This window comes from Suncus etruscus, chromosome 5 (genome assembly GCF_024139225.1).
Source record: "Suncus etruscus isolate mSunEtr1 chromosome 5, mSunEtr1.pri.cur, whole genome shotgun sequence".
Taxonomy (NCBI): domain Eukaryota; kingdom Metazoa; phylum Chordata; class Mammalia; order Eulipotyphla; family Soricidae; genus Suncus; species Suncus etruscus.
Window position 1 is genome coordinate 101,920,168 of NC_064852.1, and position 10,158 is coordinate 101,930,325.

The 10,158-nt window shown below is 37.1% G+C and overlaps 1 non-coding gene across 1 annotated transcript; it reads left to right on the forward strand.

The window, feature by feature from the left end:
* Nucleotides 1–9,742: 9,742 nt before the first annotated feature.
* LOC126010096 (small nucleolar RNA SNORA51) lies at nucleotides 9,743–9,875 on the forward strand. Its single transcript, XR_007496233.1, has one exon. It is a non-coding gene; the product is annotated as a small nucleolar RNA SNORA51 (small nucleolar RNA).
* The last annotated feature ends 283 nt before the right edge of the window (nucleotides 9,876–10,158 follow it).

Here is a 10,158-nt window from a genome sequence, read left to right on the forward strand (position 1 = left end):
CCTCTTCAACAAGTGATGTTGGCAGAACTGGTTAGCCACTTGCAAAAAACGAACATAGACCCCTCAGTTAACATCATGTATAAAGATTAAATCTAAATGGATTATAGACCTTGATATCAGACCTGATACCATAATATTTATAGAAAAACACATAGGTAAAACACTCCATGACTAAAGGCATCTTTAAAGAGGATACTGCACTCTCCAAACAAGTGGAAGCAGAGATAATTATATAGGAACACATTAAGCTCAGAAGCTTCTGCACCTCAAAAAATAGTACCTAGGATACAAGAGCCACCCACCGAGTGGGAGAAACTATTCACCCAACACCCATCAAATAAGGGGCTAATATTCAAAATATACAGGGCATTGACAGAACTTCACAAGAAAAAACTTTTAGTCCCATCAAAAAATGGGGAGAAGAAATGGACAAACACTTTGATAAAAAAAGAAATACAAAAAGTCAAAAGGCAAATGAAAAAATACTCCTCATCACTAATCATCAGGGAGATGCAAATCAAAACAATGATGAGATACCATCTCACACCACAGAGATTGGCACACATCACAAAGAATGAAAACAATCAGTGCTGGCAGGGATGTGGAGAAAAAGGAACTCTTATCCACTGCTGGTGGGAATGCCATCTAGTCCAACCTTTATGGAAAGTGATATGGAGATTTCTTCAAAAACGGAAAAGTGAACTCCCATACAATCCAACTATACCACTTCTAGGGATATACCCTAGGAACACAAGAATATAATACAAAAATCCCTTTCTCATACCTATTGCAGCACTATTCACAATAGCCAGACTCTGGAAATAACAAAGATGCCCTTCAACAGAAGAATGGCTAAAGAAACTGTGGTACATATACACAATGGAATATAAAGCAGCCGTCAGGATAGATGAAATCATTAAATATTCCTACACATGGATATACATGGTATCTATCATGCTGAGTGAAATAAGTCAGAGGGAGAGAGATAGACGCAGAATAGTCTCACTCATCTATGAATTTTAAGGAAAATAAAAGTCATTTTTGCAACAATCCCCAGAGACAAAGAGAGGAGGGCTGGAATTTTCAGCTCACTTCATAAAGCTCTCCACAAAGAGGGGTGAGTGCAATTAGAGAAATAACTACACTGAGAACTTTCATAATCACGTGAATGAATGAGGGAACTGAAAAGCATGTCTAGAGTACAGGTGAGGGTGGGGTGTGATGGAGGGAGATTTGGAACATTGGTGGTGTGAATGTTGCACTGGTGAAGGGGGGTATTATTTACATGACTGAAACCTAATCACAATCATATTTGTAATTAAGATGTTTAAATAAAGATATAAAAAGAGAAAGAAATGACTACACTAACAGCCACAATGACAACAATAGTGAGAGAAATACAATGCCTGTGAATATAGGTAGGGGTTGGAGGAGGTAGAAAATAAGGGGACAATGGTGAAATGTTGCACTGGTGATGGGAAAGTTGCACTAGTGGAGTGTGCATTTTGTGACTGAAACTCAATTATGAACATGCTTAAATAAAAAAAATTAAAGAAAAATGAGTTTTTTCTGGTTTATTCACTAGTGTTCAGGGGCTAAAGGGCCACTTCATGGGGCCACTCATAATGATATGTGGTGCGGCCTCAAGGTGCAATGCTAGTGCTAGGTGAAACAGAGGCTGCTCAAGCTCATCAATGATCAAGGACCCTGTAGTGTCAAGAATCAAACTTAAGATCTCAAGCATGAAAATTACTTGCTGATGTCCTCTGATCTAGCTACCTAGCCTCATGCAGGTTATTTCTAAAACAAGTCAATAAAAGTCTAATTACAATATATTTAAATTATTTTAGTTTACTGACAAAAAGGAGCAAATATTAAATCAGAAAAAAGTCTTTATTACCTTAAAATAACAATAATAGTGATAATAGCTCTTAAATAAAAACAATGGAAAGAAGTGCTAATCCAGAAGTCTATGTTCTAAAATATTCCTCAATAAAAGACAATAATAAAGACGGTAAAATGTATAAAATTTTAAAGATGAAGACTGACCAATAATTACCAACATACTTGTCTACAAACAACTATTTTAGAGAAAACCACAGATTTTCGGGAACAAATGGAAACCATGGAAATAGTAAGAACTAAAGTTATTCTGCTACTCTATTAAAAACAGAATGTCTACAGCATAAATTGAAAAGGGAAGTCAACAACTAGTTACACCAGGCCCCACTGCTGTAGCTCATGGAACTTAAAAGTCAGGTTTTTGTAACCAGAATTCTGTAATTTTCTATGGTTATACGTGCTTTCTGTATCTAACCCTTTTTTTCCTAAAGAGAAAGCTTATACCAACCCTAAGCTCATGTGATACCTTCTGCTACCTCAGATTGTCTTAGCGGATGTTATGCCCTCATAAGGAACTTGTACTACCTCAGAATGTCTTAGTGGATATTATGCCATTATAAGGAACTTGTACTGCCTCAGAATGTCTTAGCGGATATTATGCCCTTATAAGGAACTTGTACTGCCTCAGAATGTCTTAGCGGATGTTATGCCCTTACAATGAAATCATCCCTACCCCCTCTCCCCTTCTTATGGTATATAAGGATGAACAAAGAAAGCTAAGTGGTCCTTTGCCTCTGTTCGGTTCTGAATGGGAACTGGACCCTGGCCAGCCAGAATAAAGAACCCACTTGAGCTTTTGCCTGAGTGTCTGTCTCTTTATTTCTCTGCGTCGGAGCAGCATCTGGACTACTGAGCCTTTCATTTGGTGAGCCAGCCAGGAGTTCTTGATCTGTCCGGAGCTAAGTGGTGAACCGATGACTCGATGGGTTCTAAGCAGTGTGTCTTGTGTTGTTGGTCGTGATTTGATGTGTGTTGGAAATAGCAACTGTGTCTTGTGTTGTTGGTCGTGATTTTATGTGTGTTGGAAATAGAAATAGGGTAATGGTAGTGTGACTGAGGAGTTGAGAGTCCCCACTCGACGTGGATTCTGGGTGGTAGTGAACTGACGGGTTCAAAAACTATAAGACATGACCCTGGAGGCGCCCCAGGAGTTGGATTTTGTTGCAGCAGTAAGACGTTCCTGGGCTGCCATGGTGAAAAAAACCCTATTTTTTTTCTTGGAGATCTTTGTTTTGAGATTTTTGTTTTTCCTTTTGTGTAAGTGTATAGGTGTGTGTTGGCTTTATTTTTTTGAACTCTTCTTTCTTCACTTCCTTTGTTCCCTCCCGTCTTTACCTCATCTATTCCTTTGATTTTCTATTTCTCCCATTATGGGTCAGCAGCAAACTACCCCTTTGTCTCTTACTCTGGACCACTGGTCAGAAATAAAAACTCGAGCACAAACTCATTCCCTGGTCATTGAGTCAGGAAAGTGGTAGACCACCTGTGCAGCAGAGTGGCCCACTTTTAAGGTTGGATGGCCAGCTAAAAGGTCATTCCATCATGACTTGATTCTAAAGGCTAAAAGTGTTCCAGTGTGGCGCCATTGTCAGTCTGTGGTTCTGTGGTTCTGTTCCATGTTTTTTTTTTGTCCGAATTAAAAATAGAGGAGAACTCTTGAAAAATGCTACCTCTCCTTAGGCCAAAAATTGTGTGTTAAACTGGCTTTGTTATTCTAGGGACATGGCAGAGGGTGTTGGAGATTGTAAACCTCAGATTTCTCAATGGCCATTGGGGATAAATTTTCCCTGGAGAATTTGTGGACTTTGCAATCACTCAGCTTTCCTGCCATTTTTTAGTTAAGGCCAGAAAAAGATGAACATGTGACTAAAAAAATTTAGCATTTAAATTTCTCTGGCTTAAAAGTTTCTTAAAATGAACAATTGGGTGGAAAATGTTGCAAATTATTGTGATTGGCCTTTTTAAAAATATTGTTAATTTTATAAATGCATGTTGTTGTTAAAGTAATTCAATGTGTTGTTGTTAAAGTAACTCAATTCTATGTCAAGTTTATCTAACTAAACTTAATGGTGGGTTTTAAAATAACTTTAATGTGAAAATTTTGATGGTACTAGGTTGTAAATATCTAAAAGAAATAAATCAACATTATTGTGTTAAATATCTTTAATAAGTATCAGAAGAAAAATTTGGTCCCACTAGATTCGAGAATATTTAACAAGGTGGTTCCAAATTGGCAGTAAACAATTTAAAGCTTCTGTTCCTAGGGCCCAAGTGCTGGGTTCTAGGCTGTTAACTTGGAGCTAATTCTTAAAAAAAGGCTTGCTCTAAGTTGGGTGCACATGGTGGTCATTGGCAACAAGACTGCCCCAGAGGATGAGTGAATAAGTTAGAAAGAGAAGGGGCTGAAAGAAATAGCATGAAGGTAGGGCGTTTGCCATGCATGCAGAAAGGAAAGTGGCTGAATGTAGAAAGTTTAAGGATGTGCAAAAGGAATTAAAAATGTGTACTAGGAAAAATCTGTATAATCAACTAAATGATTATTATTGATATGCCTTTAGGTTAACATAAAAGAAGTGTAAATGTTTTTAAGCATGCTATAGTGTTTTCATTCTATTGAGTGAAGAATGGGGTAATAAGAAATCTTATGAACATCTAAAAAAAATAAAAGCTATTTTTAAGGAAAATAGTCAAGAATTTAAAAGAATCGTTAAGGTTCAGTTTAAAAGTTTTTTTGAAAATTGGTGATTGTTAATTATAAATTCTTTAAAAGTCTAAATCTGCCAGAATTAGTGAGCATCTTCCTGGTATTCAGCATTAATTTGTGTAACGTAAATTGCTGGTGCCTTCTGCCTATAAACCGAGGCCAGTTTACACTAAGTAAACTTCTATTTTCTATATGGTTAAGTAATTGCCTTTTCTCTTTTCCTGGAACCTTTCAGTACCATTTTATATCAAGGAATCATGTTGTTTCACAAGATACAAGCAGATGGCTTTCTTTCCTCTTTGCATGAGAAGTGATCCCCATGCAGACAGAAAAACTTAAAATTAGTGAGGGGACCCCAAAGCCCTCTTTTAGAGGAATAATTGGAGTTGAGGTGGTGTGACAAGCAGGCACCCTTAAGCATTTGGCTGTAAAGACCGGAAAGATACTGAGAAGAATGGCCTGAGTAAGGAAATTGGAGATTTCCTATGAGATTCTGAAGCAGCACTAACTGGCCACAGCCTGTGGGCCCTGCTCTCACTCTCCACCCTCAGTCTCAAGAGAAGAGGATTCAAGGTCAGTCTCTTCCAAATCTGAAGAGAAGTGGAACAGACTGGCCACCTCTGGAAGTTCCTGCAAGAGGGTGAGAAGCCCACAGTCATCCTCAAGATCATTATGCCTATCTATCCCAGAGGTTGGAGCAGGTAGCAAAAATAAACCAACCCTAACATTTAACTAAGATGGGTAGTATAAGGAAAAGAGCAAAAATTATGCTTCCCTTGGTAATGTTAAGAGTAAGAAAATTATTAATAGATATGAAATTTCTTCATCTTGGCCTGACCCAGTGCAGAAAAGGCAACTAAAGTTTAGGGCTCTATTGTTCTCTCTCTACCCCCAACAGCCCTTTAATTTGCAGGATTGAAGAAAAGAAAGCATAAACCTTCTTATCTTCATGGTGAAATTCACAGCCTGAATAAGAAACCCCTGAAGATCCAGCTGAGTCAGCTCATAGAATCAGAACAGAAGGCAGACAGTCCTGGTTTTCCTACAGCAGTGACCATGACTGCATAGCAACTAGCAAGAATGACACCCTCTTACCCAGACTATGGATAAGGGGGATTGTGGGCCTGGCCACTGGGGTACCAAGACTAGCAATATCAATAGACGATATAATAGGCTCTCGCAATAGTTAATTTCAGATGTGGAGATGGTATATAAATCTATTAGTGATCTGCAGGACCAGCTCGACTCCTTAGCTGAAGTGGTATTACAAAACAGGCGAGGGCTAGATTTAATCTTGGCAAAGAAAGGAGGGCTTTGCATGGCCTTGCAAGAAGAATGTTGTTTCTATACTAACAAATCAGGAGTAGTGCGAGACAGAATCAGACACCATCAAGAGGAGCTGGCCAAAAGAAAAAAAAGTTATTAGAGGTCCCTTATGGTCTTTATGGGGTGGGATTCTCCCCTATCTGATACCCCTTCTGGGGCCCCTTTTGGGCCTTCTACTCCTGGTAGCCATCTGCCCTTTTATCTCAGGCAAGGCTTTAGTACCCAGCAGCACTAAAAATGGTAAAGATAGCGAAAATATGTATACATTAAAATAGAACAGATAAATAAACCTGTGTTTAAAAAAAAGAAAAGAAAGAAAAGTATTTGAAGACAACAATGATAGTTGAGTTTGGAGGGTACCAAGACCAGACAGTCATATGAACATTAAGTAGAAATAAAAAATGATCAGACTTAAACACCAAATCCAAAGCCAAGGACAACAGAATCGACACCCAATCTACGACATGCTAGACACAGAAGGGACCACTTATACTAGCACCCCGGGTGGTAAAGGAGGGGAATATGGGATGCATGCTGGGAACAGGGGTGGAGGGAGGACAAATTGGTGGTGGGAATGCCCCTGATTCAATGTCACTATGTACCTAAAAAATTACAGTGAAAGATTTGTAATCCACTTTGTTCAAAATAAAAAGTAAATAAAAAAGAAGTTCTCTAATTCAAATCAGACCCCAAGAGCTAGTCCACAAGATCTGGTGAACCAAAGTTAGCCTAAAACAACAGAAGTATTCAATAAAAGGCTCATTTTTTTTAAAACTTCTATCCTCTCACCAAAGCTCAGTAAATAATATTGTAACATAAATAGAAATTTAAAATTTAGTATTTAAATAAATATTATTGTTGGGGTCAGGGATCAATCCTCCTCTCCCAAGCAGTATCTCGAGCATTTCAAGGAGATACGGAAGCCATGCAAGTCGCAAAGGTAATTTATTCTGGTGCCAGGGTGGCTCCAGGGTCAGTGCCAGGAAATGAACCCCAGAGCAAAGACCTCAAACCATTACTTAAGCAGTATTTTTATAGAGCACTTTTCCAAAGGGACAGCATATCTCACAGACGTAGTTTTGCATTCCGTTTGTTACATATTACTTAGAAAAACAATACAACTCATTTAAAAGAGATATTTAGCAAAGAAACAATCACTAAATCTTAACAGACCATCACTAAAAGTTACATTTTTATCCTACAGGAAAATATTAAACTTAAGGTTACATTTCTTTACCTCAAAGGATGGAGGTGGGGGTGGCCACCTTACTCCACCTTATTGAAAGTTTTGCAAGCAGAGATAACAGAAAGCATGAGCAAATTGGGCATACACTGCCCTCCTTCAGTAGAGACCTTTTTCGATCTAGCTAGCCAGCGGCTTTGAAGGTCAGGAAACAGGATGCCTTGAAAACTTAAGGAAACTCAAACTTAAACTATGGGCATTTATAAAAAGCAAAAACTACTTGTCCTTTCATTATAATGTGTTATTTCATTGCAGCTATATGTAATAACAGGATAAAAGAGAAAACTGATAGTCACCAAATCCAACATATTGATTAAATTAGAAACTCATTTGTTAATTTTTAATATTCATTTCAATTCCATTAGCGGCTGTTATCTAAATGAGCCTAGTCTCAAGACATTTTGTGCCAGCACCACTTGTTGTTGAAGAGATTTTTCCCTGCTCCACTTAGGGTTTAATTTGGTGGTGGGAATGTTGCACTGGTGAAGGGGGTGTTCTTTACATGACTAAAACCTAATCATAATCATTTATGTAATCAAGATGTTCAAATAAAGGAGAAAAATAAAAAATAAAAAATAAAAGCGAACTATGAATAATAGTTTGGCAAACTAAAAAAAGACATTTTGTGCCACACTGAGAACAGAGTAAATATAATGTGCAACAGCAATTATACTAAAGAACCATAATCATTTTTGTGTCCACTAAGAACATAGTTTTAGAAGCAATTTCTCCTAAATGTGAAAAAAATAAAGAGAAGAATATGGCTCAGCTTTATCTGTTCTAAACATTTTGCAGTGAAAATCAAAGATGAAGGAAAGTTGAAATTTATTACAGAATTCTAGCCACTCTATTTACTAGACTTTAATTATTTATTGAAGGCTTATGTTATAATTGATGCTTTCTTAGTGCCATATAAACAAATATTAAAGAGTAAAGTTTATTCTCCAAAATGTACTTTTCTACTACAAAAAGAAGTACAATAATGAATACAATAGTGTTGTAGGTGACATAAAAATCTAAAAGGTGATAGTGTGAAGCAAAAGAGAAAAAAGGCAATTCTTTCTGGGATATTCCCCCAAAAGAGGTTCACAGGAAAGATGGCACAAGCTCTATATTTTAAAAGATGAGAGGCCTTTTGCCAATGACCATAAAGGAGAAAAGCTTGGCAACAAGAATAAAAAGAGCTCAACTTCCAGCTGTTGGAGAAATCTCCATATAGCTTTCCACAAATGTTAGACCAGATGGCATTCCCACCAGCAGTGAATAAGAGTTTCTCTCCACATCCCCACCAGCACTGCTTGTTCTCATTCTTTCTGATGTGTGCCAATCTCTGTGGCGTGAGATGATACCTCATAGTTGTTTTGATTTGCATGTCCCTGATGATTAGTGATGCGGAGCATTTTTTCATGTGCCTTTTAGCCATTTGTATTTCTTCTTTGTCAAAGTGTCTGTTCATTTCTTCTCCCCATTTTTGATGGGGTTAAATGTTTTTTTCTTGTAAAGTTCTGTAAGTGCCTTGTATATTTTGGATATTAACCCCTTATCTGATGGGTAATGGGTGAATAGTTTCTCCTCCTCAGTGGGTGCATCTTGTATTCTGGGCACTATTTTCTTTGAGGTACAGAAGCTTCTTCGCTTAATATAGTCCCATCTTTTTATTTCTGCTTTCACTTGTTTGGAGAGTACTGTTTCCTCTTTAAAGATACCTTTAGTCTCAATGTCATGGAGTCTTTGACCTACATGTTGTTCTATATACTTTATGTTTGCAGTTCTGATATAGGTCTTTAATCCATTTGGATTTTACCTTTTCACATGATGGTAAATGGAGGTCTAAGTTTGCTTTTTTACAAGTTGCTAGCCAGTTGTGTCAACACCACTTATTGAAGAGTCCTTCCCTGTGGGCATATTGAAGGAACACAAAAATACAATACAAAAATCCCTTTCTCACAGCTATATTCATTGCAGCATTGTTTACAATAGCCAGACTCTGGAAACAGCCTATATGCCCCTCAATAGATGAATGGTTAAAGAAACTATGGTACATATACACAATGGAATATTATGCAGCCATCAGAAGAGATGAAGTCATGAAATTTTTTTATACATGGATGTATATGGAATCTATTATGCTGAGAGAAATAAGTAAGAGGGAGAGAGATAAACACAGAATCTTCTCACTCATCTATGGGTTTTGAGAAAATTAAAAATGAAAAACATTATGTAATGATTCTCAGAGACAAAATAATGGAGGACTGGAGTGTCCAGCTCCTGACGTGAAACTCACCACAGGGATCATTTAGTGCAGTCACAGAAATAATTAAACTGAGAACTATCCTAACAAAATGTTACTGAATGAGGGATGTAGAAAGCCTGTCTAGAGTACAGGCCTGTGTGGGGTGGAGAGGAAGGACACTTGGGATATTGGTCATAGAAATGTTGCATTGGTGAAGTAATATATATATATATATATATATATATATATATATATATATATATATATATATATATATATATATATATATATATATATATATATATATTAAAAATAAAAAAAGAAAAAAAGATAAGGCCTCTCAATTCTTACCACAGACTGTATTCTTTACACTGACTGTATAGAAAGAGGAGGTACAGTAAATTCAACCCATATATACCTCAACCCAGGCCCTTTGCCTGGTCTGTATTGTGAATTGGGGGACACAAATAGAATAAAGAAAGGTAATGGGTGAGAAAAGCCGTATTATTAGTAAAATGTGGTGCTGTGGTTATGAAGAATAGTAAAAAGCATTGCCAGGGAAGTTCACAGAGACCAGATTGTTGTAGGTATCTCCACCATGTGTTATATAGATGCTCTTATTTAGATGGCAAAAACTTGCTATTCCCTGGCTCAGCCTTTTTTCAAATGGAGAAATAAATGGTATTAGAGCTCTATGAGAATGTTGGTCATAAACCACAGATAATTATTTAAATGTAAATGTAATACAAT